Source organism: Antechinus flavipes, chromosome 3 (genome assembly GCF_016432865.1).
Source record: "Antechinus flavipes isolate AdamAnt ecotype Samford, QLD, Australia chromosome 3, AdamAnt_v2, whole genome shotgun sequence".
In the NCBI taxonomy this organism is placed as follows: Eukaryota; Metazoa; Chordata; class Mammalia; order Dasyuromorphia; family Dasyuridae; genus Antechinus; species Antechinus flavipes.
In genome coordinates this window covers 98,674,816-98,692,042 of record NC_067400.1, presented here as the reverse complement: position 1 = coordinate 98,692,042, position 17,227 = coordinate 98,674,816, and the positions used below count along the sequence as shown (strand labels likewise).

General features: G+C 33.8%; 1 pseudogene; it reads right to left on the bottom strand.

The window, feature by feature from the left end:
• Positions 1 to 7,819: 7,819 nt before the first annotated feature.
• Positions 7,820 to 16,884, bottom strand: LOC127557051 (vigilin-like; annotated as a pseudogene).
• Positions 16,885 to 17,227: the final 343 nt, after the last annotated feature.

The following is a 17,227-nucleotide window of genomic DNA, read 5'->3' as shown; positions in this document are numbered from 1 at the left end:
TTATATTCATTATTGGGAGGAGGTTATTTTAACAACAATTGAACCTGAGTTTTGATGTGCATTTTGGATATAAGAGAGTCATGTCTTTATAGATGTTAAAATGGGGAGAGGATGGGAGTATGATGAATAAAATGTTATCAGTGTTGCTGGAGGAGACTAGAGGATGGAGAAAGGAAGAACATATTATTATTGTCTTGCCCCATGGGCATTAGGAAATTGGGCCTGTAAACTATATTTTAGAGAAAAAAGGGCAACTTCTTTTTGATTACTTGTATTTAAATCTGCTCATAATGTATGAGGAGGGAAAAAAAGAGAATCTGGAACCTTGGCTTCTTTATCCTATTGTCTTCCAGTTCTGTTTTTCAAGCTGATAAAGGATATATTTCTCATTAGTCTTCTTGATGATAGGGACTTCATGTATTTATAATTATAGCTATGTCTATCACTCTTTTACTTTATACATATATATGTAAGCATGATATATACATGTGTGTACAAATACACATATGTATATATACACTTGTGTGTGTTTCAAATTTTAGTAGCTTAAAAATGTACAAGACTAGTGGAACACACTATATATGCAAGTTTCAGGTTTATTCCTACAATAGAATATAAGGTCTTTAAGAATAATACTTGTTTCAACAATACTATACAATGGACCTGGCCATCTTCAGTAATGAGATGAATCAAATTGATCCCAATGGAGCAGTAATGAACTGAACCAGCTACGCCCATGGAAAGAACTCTGGGAGATGACTAAGAACCATTACATTGAATTCCAAATCCCTATATTTTTGCCTGCATGCATTTTGGATTTCCTTCACAGGCTAATTGTACAATATTTCAGAGTCCGATTTTTTTTGTACAGCAAAATAACGGTTTGATCATGTATACTTATTGTGTATCTAATTTATACTTTAATATATTTAACATCTACTGGTCATCCTGCCAGCTAGAGGAGGGGTGGAGGAGAGGAGGGGAAAAATTGGAACAAAAGGTTTGGCAATTGTCAATATTGTAAAATTACCCACACATTTAACTTGTAAATAAAAAGCTATTAAAAAAAAAAAGAATAATACTTGTTTCTTTATATTTTTGTCTCCAACAAATCACAGAATATAGTCACATAGTGGGTACTTAATTATTTGTGGATTTATTAATATGTATAACATAATTATATATGACATATTTCAATATAATATGATATAATATAAATATATAATAATAATATAACAACATAATAAATAGTATGATATGTATAATATACAATGTATGCATGTATACTTGAATATGTTTTTTTTTTTTTCAGAAAATTCAACCATATTGCAAAAGAACATTGATTGTATATTCATGTAGTCCACATTGTTAATTCTGACTTTATCTAGTTATTTGTATGTTGGTAACTTGATAAACAATCTTCTAATAATGAGTTAGTTCTGAAGGGGAAAAAAAAGATAAAATAATAAAGTGCTATTCAGGATTAGATATAAAATGGAGTTTATAATTGTGTATTTTTTTTCATGGAAGTAAAATTAATTAAATAATTTCAGTGGCATTATCAAAAACCTGGATGAATTCCAATCAGAAAATTGCTGACATTTCTTCTCTAATGTCATTTTGGTTGAACAACATGTGTTATTCTTTACTTTCTTTTTCTCACAGCTGTTGGGACTGATTGTCTCCTATTGGCCAATATAGATGGTTTCAACTGCTGCTTCCAAGTGGACAATAGAAGTGAAGTATGTCTCCTCTTCTTGCTATTTTACCTACAAGAATTTAAAAAAAAGTAGATAGTGAGGAGGGCAGATCTGATAGCTAAACAACACTCATCAGCAAGGTAGTTGATTTCAGGAAGCAAATTAGGAAGAGTTAAGTTTGTCATTGTTTGAAAATTTCTTTCTTAATCCTGGGTAGCAGATCTAGATTCAGAAAACCCATGTTTAAACTCTAACTACTTATATGACTTTGGGAAAATTACTTAATATCCTTGGGGCTTAATTTTCTCATACATAAAATAAAGAATTTGTACTAGAGAGACCCTGAGATCCCCTTCAACTCTATCTATATGATTTTATTATCCTAACACTATTGTAATCAATGAGATCATTTCAGAAATTTTAGAATAGCCACAGTGTTCTTCTTCACTTAATTAAAAAAAAAACAAACAAACAAAAAAAAAAAACATCAAAGTCAGTGTGGGACCAAGATGGCAGATTACAAGTAGCAACCTAGCAGAACTTTCTAACATCTCTATCCAAAGAATGTTAGAAATGACTCATTAAGTCAAGTTGAGGAGCAATGGAAACAATAAAAAGTCAAACAGAATTTTTTTCCAGTCTAAGATAATATAGAAAGCAAGTAGGAGAATGTGATACCTGGTAAGTATTGGTCAGGAGTACATGTGATGGGAACACCAAGAGCAGTAGTGTAAGTAGCTATAACAATGACAGCAACCACATTGGGAGCTCTAAAATCAGAGATATTAAGGAGTTGAAGAGCTAGTTTATTTACATTCACATGTATACATGTATGTATACACACACACATACACACACACATCATATACACACACAAACATATCTATCTATCTGTATGTCTCTTTACTGGCATTGGGTTAAATTGGCACTGACTGGTAACTCTATTTCCCATAAACAGTTTTGGGCCCCTGTTCCAGAATGAAAAGTAGAGCTTATCTTTGGTCAAAAGAGAACAGAAAACCAGGTTGTAGTTCCAAGATGAAGAAGAATGCTAGATAATGAGGTTACGAGAAAGTAGGTGACCTGGTAACAGTTTTAGAAATAAGAAAAATGCTAGTGGCTGCAAGGGAGGAGCATCCCTTCCTGGGTAATGCCCAAAGCAATACCTCTACCCATTTCACACAACTGTGGAAGCACAAATAATTTATAAATCCACCAAATATTTCTGAAAAGAAAATTAGGAAAATAAAAGCCTGAAACTTGTCACAGTACCTGGCCACTCCACAGGTAAAGAAAGCTTAATTTTTACTTAAAGTTGAAAGTCCATAAATAAGATTAAAAAAGCAGCAAACAATAAAACCAAAACTAAACTTAATTATTTAAAAAGGTAATAAGGTGGCAAGAAAGATTAAGGTATAAACTCAGAAGAAGACAATAATGTGAAACAGCCAGAAACAAATCCTCAAAGAAAAACATTAATTGAACTTAAGATCAAAAAGAATTTGTGGAACAATTAAAGAAGAAAATAGTATTACAAGTGGGAAAAGTGGGCAAGAAATCAGAGTAATGCAATAATGTGAAAATAGAATTAAAAGCTTAGTAAAAGAAACATTAAAAAGTACTGAAGAAAACAACACCTTAAAACTTAATTGATTTAGAGGTCAAAGAGGCACAAAATTTCACTGAAGAAAGGAATTCCATAAAAGCAGTATAAAGTAAAAGAAAAAAGAAGTACAAAAGTTCACTACATGAAAAAAATTCTTATAAAGCAGAATTGGTCAAATGAACAAGGAAATACAAAATTTAACTGAATGCATGTATTCTTTAAAAATTACAATGGAGTAAATGGAAGTTAACGACTCCATGAGACATCAAGAAACAATAAAACAAAGTCAAAAGAATGGAAAAATAGGAGAAAATATGACATTGGAAAAACAACCTTGATCTAGGAAGTCAAGGAGAGATAAATTAAGAATTATTGAACTACTTAAAATATTATAGGTTTATAATATATACATCTATGTATATGTATTATGAATAGGTAAATATATAATATGCATGTAGATATGTATGTAATTGTGCCCTGATAATTTAGATTCAGATGGTAAAATGAAAATTTAAAGAATCTGCCAGTCACCTTCTAAAAGAAATCTTGAAATTAAAAACTCTCAGGAATATTATATCCAAGTCCAAAGCTCCCAGGTCTAGGAAAAAATATTGCAAACAGTCAGAAAAATCATTTCAAAAAACCATGAAATCACAGTCAGGATCCAACAAGGTTTAGCAGCTTCTGTCTTAAAAAGAGGAGAATTAGGTTAATTAGGTTAATAAAGAATAACTTATCCAGTAAACCTAAGTGTAATATTTAAGGGGGAAATTGAATGTTTAATGAAAAAGAAGACTTTTAAGCATTTCTGATAAAAAAAGACTAAAGTTGGATATAAGACTGAATAGAAGCATAATAAATTAAAATGAAAGAATTATCATAAAAGATTTAATAAAATTAGACTATTTACTATTGGAAGATCATTCAAATTACTCCTAAACATTTTATTATTCTTAGGGCAATTAGAATGAGTATATAGACAGAAGTCATGAATATGAGTTTATTTATGTTAGGGTGAGCTAAAAGAGATTAAAGAATGAGACAGGGAGAAGTGGTGAGATAGAATGGGAGAAATTATTTTACACAAAAGAGGGTCACAAAAAAGAGTCTTAATATTGAAAGGGAAATTGGGTGTTAGGCAATGCTTGAACTTCACTGTCATCAAAATTGTTTCAAAGAAGAAATATGCTTGAACACATCAGCATGCGCGCGCGCACACACACACACACACACACACACACACACACAAAATTGAGTATAGGAATCTATAATAGCCAGTAGACAAATAGGAAGGGAAGGGAAGGGAAAAGGATAAGATATATGGGGATAGGTGGAATGAATAAAGGATGAGTGGATTAGTGGATATAGTGGTCAAAAGCAAAATAAACTTGAAGGAGGGAAGGATAAAAAGAGAGAAGAAGAAACAAGAGAAAACAGAATGAAGGAAAATGCACAGGTAGACATAACAGTGAAAATGAATGTGATGAGCTCACCCATAAGAGGAAAATAGATAGCAGAACACACTAGAAACTATAATCTAATACACAGCACTAGAGCAGGATCTATTCTGCTTCAGTTGAAGAAAAAAAGACAAACAAAAAAGGTATTGAATCATGATATCAAAGTGAAAGCAAAAATAAACCCAATTCAAAGATATTCACTACATTTTGATAGAAAGTTATCACTAATAATGAAGCAATATAAAAATAAATAGTATGATTTTCTTTGGTAATCATCTTTGTTTCTCAAATAAATATATATGTGTGTATATGTATATACACATGGATGTATATATATATGTGTGTATATATATATATATATATCTTATTTTTATAAATGTGACTCATTTATATTATATATGTATATATATGTGTATATACATATATTTAATATAACATATAATAATATATGAAATAATATATATTATATATGTATATAATATATATAATATAAACGAGTCACATTTATAAAAATAAGAGCTATTTACCAACTGATAACTTATGAAGGAATATACCAAGGAGTTTACAGAAAAAGAAATCAAACTTTTCTATAGTCATATGAAAAATGCTTTAAATTATCATTGTTTGGAAAAAGGCAAATTAAAATAGCTTTGAGGTAACACCTCACATCTATTAGAAATGACAAATGCTAAAGTGAGTGACAGTACACTAATAAACCACTGGTTGAGTTGTAAATTAATTCAATGTTTCTGGATAAAAATATAAAACTATTTTCAAAGATCTATAAAGAATCAAAGATCCTTTGATTCAGTAAAACTACCACTAAATTTATTTCCTAAAAAGGATTAAAGTAAAAAGGAAAGCAGCTATATATACAGAAATATTCATAACCACCATTTTGTTTTGGCAACAATTGAGAGAAAACTCATTAATGTGGGGAATGGATGGACAAGTTGTGGCATATAATTTTGATGGAGCACTATTTTGCAATATTAAATGATAAGGAGGTAGTTACAGGAAAAAATACAAAAAATATATATTATATATATGGAGAGAGAGAGAGAAAGAGAGAGAGAGAGAGAGAGAGAGAGAGAGAGAGAGAGAGAGAGAGAGACTAATACAAATTGAAGTGAGAACTAGATCATTATGCATAGTTAGAGCAATTTTGCAACAATGGTAAGTGTAAAAAACTTTGATGCTTTGATCAATACAATTATGCAAAACAATTCCAAACAACAAATGAAGAAAAAAAAATACTATCCACTTCCATTAAAAAGAACTGATGAACTCATTGAAAATTGAGTTATACATTTATTCATTTGAAAAAATGTTTTATATGATTTCATTATTTCTACTAATATATCTGCTGAAGACATTAATTCTCTGCTGCTGCTAATATTATTATTATTAATACTGCTGCTGTTACTATTACTGTTGCTTCTGCTGCTACTACTACTACTTTACTATTATTATTATATGTACTATGTTGTATACTACTACTTTTACTATTACTATTACTAAGGCTGCTGCTGCCACACTATTATTATTATTACTACTAGTATTGCTGATACTATTACTTCTGATATTGCTGTTGCAGTTGATACTACTATTATAGCTATTATATTACTACTGCTGCTGCTAATACTATTACTACTATTACTGTTGCTACTAATATATTAATAAATATATATATACATATATATGTATGTATATATACATATACGTATATATATATTAGTGCTGCTGCTGACTGCTGATTACTGATACTGCTACTGATACTACTAGTATTACTATTGTTGCTCTTGCTTCTGATATTACTATCAATGCTATTGTTACTTTTATTATTGTTGCTGCTGATTACTGCTGCTGAATACTATTGACTGCTCCTGATAAGTCCTGCTATTTACCTCTGTTGATTACTGCGTGTTATCTATTGCTAAATGCTCCTGACTACCACTACTGTTGCTGCTAGTTCTCCTGCTGCTTTAATATTACTCTCACTATTACTATTACTGCTACTGCTGCTGATACTACTACTGTTACTATTATTATTATTGCTGTTGACTATTGCTAAATAGGTGCTGATTACTGTTGTCTACTGCTCCTCCTGTTGCTGCTGATACTATGTCTATTACTATTGTTATTGCTGCTAATGCTAATGCTGACTGCTGCTGATTGCTACTATTGATTATTATTGACTGTTGATTACTACTGCTATTGCTTGAGACACTGCTCCTGTTTGCCTACTGTTACTGCTATTACTACTACTGCAGCTGCTGCTCTGGTTATTACTTCTCAGAGGGTGTGAACAAATAAAGAAAAAAAAGAAAAACATGTTTTGATGTCCCTTAACTTAGGCAGCCAATTGAAATCTGAATTCTTAGAAGTGACATCCAGAAAGTAAGCTCATCATGCACTCATAGCTTAGGAAGGTACTATTGGACTTTGAGTCAAGAAGTTTTGAGTTTAAACCCAGTCTCAGACACCTTTTTACCTGTGTGACCCTGGTTGAGTGACTTTTACTTCCCTCAGTTTTTTATCTGTAAAATGGGAATAACAGCATCTACATCAGGAAGATGTTCTGTGGATAAAATGATATTTGTAAAAGGCTTTGAAATATTTAAAGTACTATATATTATTTATCATAATACATTTGCCTCTCCTTTTTATTCATATAGGTAGTAAAGAAAATTAAATTATTCAAGGTTTTCTTGCTTTTTTTTAAATCTCAGTTGCTTCTATTTTGAAGTATTTCACTTATGTTTTAAATATGAAAACAGTGGAAAGCCTATTCTAGAGTGGAGACATTACAGAACAGACCTTGAGCATAAACTGGACACCTGATAAAGTCATGAACAATTGAAGTCAGCAGATAACAGGACCCAGCACTCCAAGCTGGGAATCCTCTTTGTATGGGTGATGGTGGGGGTGGGGAGGTAAGAAAAAGATACATAATTTATATTGGATCCAATTACTGGGTCAGATTAAGACATAGTATTTGTGATTGTACATACAGATTGTCATCTGGAGAGCTTTCTCCATTTTGATCATTATCATTTGAGGCTCCAAGGCAGAGTCTTAGGGTCTACCTGAGCCCCAAAGCTTGGGAAATCTTCAGAGCTTCTCATGTCAGGAACCTCTTCACTGCTGCCTGATGCCCATTAGGCATTCTTCACCAGAAAGCCTTTGGATTGTGCTTTAGCCTCTTCATAGATAAAGGGCTTCTTGTAAACCTGCAACCTTAGTACCTACCACATCAGCCCAAGTATTATTTCTCTAGGCTAAGGACATGATCAGTGGCTTCTTCCACATTCTGAGAAAGTCCTTTGACAGTCACAGAGTTAAGGTGGGGGCTCTCTTCTGCAAGAAATAAATGTCTACTTTGAATTCATCCATGATTCTGCAGATGGTTTTGCCTCAGGCTACAATAATGTGGGTGAGGACTTGATAGTCAAGTGAGAATCTATTCTCTGAGAATATCTGTTCCAGATCTCCAACTATTTTCATAATTGCATATGAGAAGCTTCTGTATTCTTTTCCTACTTTGTGATAGTAATTTGGTCCTATGCCTGATTTTCATCATCATTATTGGAAAACTGGAAATTCACTTCATGTTCCATAAAGATCTGGGTGACCACTGCCTCTCTTTCCTCCCAATAATTGTAGCATAATATTTAGGATCTATAGTGACATTCAGTTTACAGCTTCTCAAAGAACAATCCTTCTGTTTTACTTGTAGCTCCTCACTCTAGGAATCCAGTCTTTCCTTGGTCTCAGTAGACAGCAAGTCCATTATTTGGCAATGATGTCAGACTGCAGCTCATGTTATAGGAGTTAGATATTCATCTCAAATTCATCCATCATTTACAGATCCAACTTTTTTTTGTCAATTATATAGTGATGGACATGAAAGGATACTTTGACATTGAAAGTGATAGAAATCAGTGCCTCAAAAGCTTTCTTGCCAATCTCACACTTTTCTTTTCCATTGGAAATTATGAGGATTTCTTAGAGAACTAGGATCAACTTACTACTACTACTACTACTACTACTACTATTACTATTATTGCTAGTGCTGTTGCTACTGATATTGTTGCTGATCCTACCCCTGCTGAGTGCTGTTGATTTCCCTTCCCTTCCCAATTTCTTCCACATTTCCTTGAATTACTGGCTTAGCAATGGGAAACATATTTTCCTCCTTGTCAAGAAACCAAATCTGGACCCAAAAATACTGGACAGTATGAGTGGTCCATCATCTGGACAGTTAAAGCCCATAATGAAACAGTTGTACTTCTGGGGGATGGAAACTCTGTTATCTTCCAAATCCTAGCTGATCTCCTGAATGCATTTTTTGCTAACTCTACACAATAACTTTAGGTAAGACCTGGTCTTTTTACATGATGAAATAGTGATGATTCAGCAACAGTAAGATTATATGATGGTCAATTCTGAAGGGCAAGGCTCTTTTCAAGATTGAGGTGATTCATGCCAGTCCTAATGGTCTTGTAATGGAGAGAGCCATCTGAACACAGAGAGAGGACTATGGGCATTGAGTATGATCATAACAGAGTATTTTCACTTTTGTGGTTGTTATTGTTTGTTTGCATTTTGTTTTCTTTCTCATTTTTTTCCCATTTTGAGCTGATTTTTCTTATGCAGCATGATAATTGTAGAGATATTTATAGAAGAATTGCACTTGCTTAATATGTATTGAATTACTTGCTATATGGGGAAGAGGTGGGGAGAACAAAGGGAAAAAATTTGGAACACAAGTTTTTGCAGGAATGAATGTTGAAAATTACTTTTGCTCTGAGTTCCAGGGATAGAGTCAAGATGGTATAGTAAAGTTAGGAGGCTGTTTGAGATCTTTCAGTTTCTCTCAAAAAACCATATGAAACCAAGCCTTTGAATAAAGTCTCGCAGAATGAAACCACTCTGCAGCTCAAGACAGACTGAAAATACTTCAAGAAAGATCAGTATCATTGGGGTTCAGCCTAGGTCAGATAGACTTTCATAAAGCTAGTGAGAGGGTCTTAACCATAGCAAATCAGCAAATGTGACTATCAGTCCTGGCTCAGTATGGAAGCAATTCAGTGGGCATCTTCCAGTTGCTGCTCAGAAGGCAAACTCTGGAAAACCATATTGTTTCCTCAACAGAGTAGGTGCACAAAGCCAAGGCTCAGAGCTACATAGTAAGCTTGAGACAGTACCACCTTTGCCCCAGGAGCAGAGCTCCACCTTAAATGTAAAAAAAACAAAACAGTAAATACCAAAATAAAATGAGCAAGAAACAGAAAAGAACCTTGACCATAGAAGGCTACTATGGTGTTAGGGCAGAGCAAAACACAAACTCAGAAAAGGACAGAATGTCCACAAAAGTAATCTCAAAGAGTGAGATCAATTATTCCTAAACCCAAAGAGGTTTCTTGGGAATGCTCACAAAAGACTTCAAAAGGCAAATAAGAGAGGTTGAAGAAAAAGTGAGAAAAGAAATAAGATAAATGCATGAGTTAATAGTTTGGAAAAGGAAGGAAAAAAAGATGTCTGAAGAAAACAATTACTTAAACAGTATAATAAACCAAATAATACAAAAGATACAAAAGCTAATTGAAGAAAATCACACATTAAAAACTAAAACAGGTCAAATGGAAGGTAATGACTTTGTGAGACAGCAAGAATCAGTTAAACAAACTAAAAAGAATGAAAAAATACAAGAAAATGTGAAATATTTCACTGGAAAAACAGTCTACATGAAAAATAGATCATAGGCAAAAAACAGACAACCTGGAAAAGAGATCCAGAAGAGACAGTTTAAAAATCATTGGCCTACCTGAAGACCATGACCAAAAAAAAAAGAAAAAAAAAGCCTGGATGGCATTCTAGAAGAGGTCATTAAGGAAAACTGCCCCAATATTATAGAACCAGAGGGAGAAATATTCATTGAAAGAATTTATCAAGCACTTCTGGAAAGAGGTCCCACAAAGAAAACCTTAAGGAACATTGTTGCAAAACTTCAAAACTATGATCTCAAGAAAAATATACTGTAAACTGCCTGACAAAAACAATTCAAATATCAAGGAAATAGAGTCAGGATTACCCAGGATCTGGCAGTTTTTAAAATAAAGGATCAGAGGCCCTGGAATACAATATTCTTGAATGCAATGGATGTTGGGTTACAACCAAGAATTAACTATCCAGTGAGATTCAGCATCACCTTTCAGAGGAGGTGATGGAGTTTAAATGAAGTGAAAGATTTTCAATCATTTCTATTGAAAAAAAGAACAAAACAAAACAAAAAAAATCTACAAACACAGGACTCAAGAGAACCCTAGAAAGGTAAACAGAGCAAAAATATATAGTTAAAGGTTAAATTGTTTACATCCCTAGATGGGAAAAATATCTAAAACTCTTAAGAATGATATCTGACACTGAGGCAGATCATATCTCATGGACTGAGGGTATGGTTGTGAATGAACTCTAATGTGATATCAAAGAAAAATACATTAAAGGGGTGGGAAAAGGGCTGTGCTGGAAAAAGATGAAAGGGAAGATATAATGGGACAATGAGTATACACTAAGAGGCTCAAAAAAACCTATTGCAGTTGAGGGGGGAAAGAAGGGGAATAATAATTTCTGAAGATTGATCTCATCAGTTTTGTCTCTAAAAGAGAATAACTCATTCCTTCAGTTGGGTATAGAAACTTATTTAATCCTAAAAAGAAGTAGGAGGGAGAAGAGGAAAAGAAAAGTGAGGGAAAGGAGAGAAAGAAAGGAAAGAATACTACAGAAAAAATGTAAGAGAAGGGAGAAAGGTAGATAGAAGATAAGGTAGTGAGTAGAGGTGGGTTAAAAACATTACTAAGAGAAGGGGGAGGACTGATAGGAGATAAACTAGTGGAAGGGGTTGGTTTAAAAACACTAGTAAGAGAAGAGGGAGGGGTAATAGAAAATAAGAGGTGGGATGGGTTAAAAAAAAACTGACAGAATGGAAAGAGAGAACAAAAGCATATACAGGGGGAAAATAAGAGGGAGGAAAATACAGAGCTGATAATCACAACTGTTAATGTGAATGGCATGAACTCTCCCATAAAATAGAAGTAACTAGAGTGGATTAAAAACTGAATCCTACAATATTTTGTTTATAAGAATCACATCTGACACAGGGAGACATATACAGAGTAAAGGTAAATGACTGGAACAGAATTTCCAGAAGTTAGCAATTACCTCTCACCTATGCATATACATACTTGTTGATGATGATATGGGTGAAGTAGCTTTTGATACCAATGAGAAACCTATGATGCTTGGGTAGAAAGGACAATTCCACTTCTCTAATACTAGCCAGATGGTTCTAAATGGAAAGAACTGGGATTCAAGCAACTTCATAAAGCAAGCCTTGTTTGCCTGTGATGACAATGGTGTTTAAATTATTTTCTGTTGGCAGATCAAATTTCTTCATAAAACTTTTTTGATGTCTACATCTTTTTTCCCAATGATGTTCTTGTGGAACTGTTTGAAGACCAGAACAGAAATAGAATAGCTATTTTCAACCAGATTTGCCACCATCTTCTGCAAGTATATATACATACACACATCTATATATTTGTAATATTTTGTTTTTAACAGTTATATGTGAAACCTCTTTTCACACTTATTTTTAAAACTTTGAATTTCAAATTCTTTCCCTTCTTCTCTCCCCTCCCAAATTGAGATGATGTAAATTTATGCAAACAAATTCTATAAAAGTCATGTTATGAAATAAAGTTTAGTTTTCCCCTGAAAAAAAGCCCTCAAGAAAAGTTAAGTAAAATAATAAATATGTTTCCATCTCTGAATATATTTTGTATATTTTCTACCACATGCTTGGAGCCTCTGAGTTGAACAATATCACTTTTTGGGGCTGAGTCTGAAAAATTGAGGATAACTTCTAGGAATTTATCACAAATTTCATGGCTTTGTTTATCTTTCTGCCCAATTATTGTTCCATGAAATTTCTTCTCAGTGGTAAGTCCTATGAAGATTTTTCATGTAAGATTAAAGTTCCAGCAGGTTTTTCTTGGCTTGTTGAATGTCCTCAAGGTTCTCCTCAATTTGGATCAAGTTGCTTTCTTTTTTCATTGTCAGGAGGGATTGTTATCTTGTACTGATCTTTGATTCTATTCATGTGGGTACCATTCTTTCCAATCAGATGTGTGTGGAACTTGTGGTCAATATTGATCTCAAAATAAGCCATTTGGTTAATCACATCATTGACCATGACCTCTTTTTGTTCTTCAGCCACATTCACATGTTTCTTATGTCCTTATGTCCTTATAATTTTATCTTTTCCTTTAGTAAATTCCATGTAAAACTTTGGCATCTACTGAATAATTTTGACCAGGTTTTGCTTTTCTTGCCTATGATGAAATAGTGAATCCAAGATCGCACAAAGACAGAGGGGACAAGGAAACTCTTAAACTCAGCATAGGCTTTGGAGTCCTTGCCCTCACTTCTCAGGCTTGTTGGCAAGATCAGTCTCTGAGCTGTGTTCTATGAATTTGATCTTGACCAACATTCCAGTTCTCTTCAGAATCTCCCCATTGCACATCAGCTTCATGATATTGCTTGTGCTGAAACTTCTTCACCCTTACTGTAATGGTGATGGCTTTCTTTTTCTTCTTGTATATCATCAGCGATGCAGACCACAACCTGTAGCCAGCTGTTCCTTCAGTCTGATGAAGATACTCTCAGTGGAGTTCAAGGTGGGATTCCTGTCCATCTCCTGAATGATCTGGTTTACCAGATTGTTTTATGACCCAGAAATGAAAGGATGCAATACTTTCTCTATGTTGAACCTTTCCAACTCTTACTTGTCCTGTTCAAATCCAGCAGGTTTTCATGCCATGCTTTCTCAATATTCTTTTTAGTGCTCGTTTTCTTGATCTGGTTGCTGGGATTCTCTGGGAGAGGAATCTGGACCTGGGTTGAAGTTTTGTGCTCTAATTCCTATAGCTTCTCTATTTTTCTTGTCAATGACAAAGCAATGATGTGGGAATGGCCACCATTGCTGAAGCTGTGTCAGCATCCTCACAACAATGTTCTTCTGAGCCTTTATGATTGCTTCCAACTTTCCAAAGACCATGACTTAGGGGTCTTAGTCTTTGGTGAGGGATAGCTCTAGGTGAGCACCACTCCTCTGTATGTTCTCCAGACAGTTCTTTACTTGCTCTCCTTCCCCAAATTGGTTCATGTCCTTGTAGTCTCTTTCTTCCAGGGGAGCATGAAACACTTGAGGAAGAATTTAATCGACAGGATCTTGTTTCCCCAGATGATAAAAGGTTCCCAAGCTGTTCCAAAAAATCATACTTCCCAAGAAGTGAAGGGAAGGCTTTTTTAAAAATAAATTTGAGGATCGCTTTCATCATTCAAATTAAAAGGAACAACTTTTATATACATGCTAGGTGTTCTGTAAAGCTCTCCTAGGTCAAAACTGCAATAGAGATCATTGTTGAGATCCCATCTATACACAATTCAGGTAAGTCACATCTAAATATTTAGTAGCCAGAAAGTCCTATTGCCATCTAGACGGAGTGTTAGCAACAATGGTGAGCACATATATCATAGATTCAGAGTCCTGACCCCATCCCCACTTCCCTAGACCTCTGTGACTTGGCCCTCTGGATGTGTGTGTGTGTGTGTGTGTGTGTGTGTGTGTGTGTATACTGAAGTGTTCCTATGCTTAAAATTTTCCTGTTGAGTCTTCTCTATCTATTGTAAAATATATATACATATATTTCTTTCCTATCCTGAAGTGCAAGTTCCTCCTGATTCCCCACTGATAGAGTATTATAGAGGTTACAGAGTGTGTCTCCACTCCTGATTATGTCTCCCCTTGGCATAGTTCCCTATATGTAGACTCTCTATACATTTTGTTTGCTATGTTTCATGTTAACCTAATCCCTGGGTTTCATTTTCATTTCTCCAATTTAGTTTCATTTAACTCTATGGAAACTAAACTCTCATCCAATTCTCACAGTGTCATTCACTGACACATTATTATTCAAATGTATTCTACAAAACTTAAGTATGTAGCAAATATTAACATTGTACTTTATATTTCTTATAACTAAATTATTTATATGGAGATAGATTTATGTGTACATAAAAACAAAATTACAATTTATAAAACATTGTCTTCTTAACTCTGACCAGTGGTTAATATCAATGTTATTGTCCTCATTTGACCAATTTAGCATTTGAGTTTAGGGGTGCCTTATGTTAGGTGAATTATTATTTACATAAGCAGGGTCAGACTTATGATTACAAATCAGTTTTCTCTCCACTATCAGTCTGGTGACACTGTGAATAGAATGTTAGACTTGGAGTCAAAAAAAATAGAAGTACAAATATGCCCATATGCACTTGGCTATATGGTTTGGATAAGTGTCTTAACCTATCTATATTAATTTTGTCATCATTATCATCATCATCAGAAAAAAATGAGGATAGGAATGGCAAATACTTCCCAGGATTTTTGTGAAGAGGAAATAAGTTAACATTTGTACAGTACTATATAAATGCTAACTTTCATTATTACCACTATGTAAATTTTCAGAAAAATTATGTTAAGCAAGAAAATGGATAGCATGAAAAAATAAAACTATAAGGAGCAAGTAATGTTGATTCCTCAATAGTCCATGGACCACAACTTGAAGAGTACAGCATGGATAGCACCTTTATAGGAAGAGGTATCTTCGTTGAGGGATTACATTGTCCCATCTTTGCCTAAGCTGATACCACACAGAGACCTGTAGACTTCTTCCTTCAGTAAATTTTGCAAGACCATTGTGCCAAATCTTTAGTTCTGGAATCAGACTCTTATTATTCCTGGCAAACTGTGCTTCTTGAATTCTGATATTGAATTGCTGGATAGACCTGTGCTTAGCACCATGTTGAAACACTGGATTGAGCCCTGCACCTTAAAATCCCCTCACATGTTACAGCATTCTCATCTTGTGTAGAAATAACTTTTAACACCAGGATGCTATTTTAACATCCTCTTCGCTCAATCTTTGACAATAAGCTAAAATTTCATAAAAAGATGTTTGATAAGAGGACAGTATGATTGACTTTGTTTTGTAAATGAAGAAATATAAGCAGTAAGAATTAATGAAGTGCTGTACAGTGTAGCTCAAAATCATCATTCTGCTTCAAGAAATAAAAGATAAGGTTTTAGGTTGTCTGGGCCACAGTTCTATGTACTATCCACTCTCCTTTTAGTAGTAATACAGACATTGAAATCAGATAGCTGTTAAATAGTGTATGTGACAAATTCTCATATAAGTACTCACCATTTTACTAGGAAAATTTTAATACTAAGATATTTCATGATGCAATGTGAAAGATATACAGTGAAATGTATATATTTTATGCTATGAAGTTTCAATTAATTTTTTATCATTTTCACTGGAGATAATGAATAGATAAAATATGTTGCTTGTAATGGACTGTGAGGACATAGTCTTTACTAGACTGAGAAATTTTTAAATCCTTTTTTTGCCTAGTTTCTTGCAGAAGTAGGGCTTATTTTTAAAAACAGTCCCATTTTACATCTTACAACCTTGTGTTAGGCCAGTTTTAGGCCAGGTAGGCAAGTGGATGAAAGTGCCACAAATTCTTCATATGATGGGACTTCCTTGAGGAGAAGACAGATTTGTACTGTTTTAAATTTCACATTTATAATTTAGAGTCATTCAGTTGATACTCATGTCATATAAAACATTTGGTTTGGTTCACAATGTTATTCCCATTATTTGATAGCCATAGAAGCTCAGACTTCTTTTCCAGGTTCAAAAAGGGTCTTACATTTCCTATCCTTATATATTGTAACATGTCATGTCTGATTGTATTCTCTATTGCTCAAATATAGACTATTTTCATGTAGTCCAATCCATATGTGAAAGGATTCCTTCCTCTAATCATCCCTAAAACAGGTTATCTAGTCTCAGCTTTAAGATCTGATTTCTCCAGAGGAAGAGAGCGTACCATTTTCCGATAGAGTGTAGTCCATTTTGTGATAGTTACAGTTGTTAGGCTCCTGACATCGTCTAAGTTTGTGTACTTTGTTTCTTTCATCCATTGCTTCAGGTTCTGTCTTCTGAGATCAAATGAAACATTTAATTTTTCATCATATGATGGCCCAAAGAGAGTTAACTCAGTCCCTTCAAATCTTTTTTTTTTCTTTTTCATATTCAGTTCCTCCCTCTGATCCTAATATGTTATGGATTCAAAGCCCTTTGCCATTTTGTTTGTCCTTTTAAGTAGATTCTACAGCTTATCAATATTCTTAAACTACAGCTCTGAGAACTGAACACAGTACTTGAGATGAGACATGAAAGATCATCCAATCTTGAAGTAAATCCAATAAAATTATTAGGAATGGCAGCACATTATGGAGAACTTCCCATCAGATGACTCTTGGG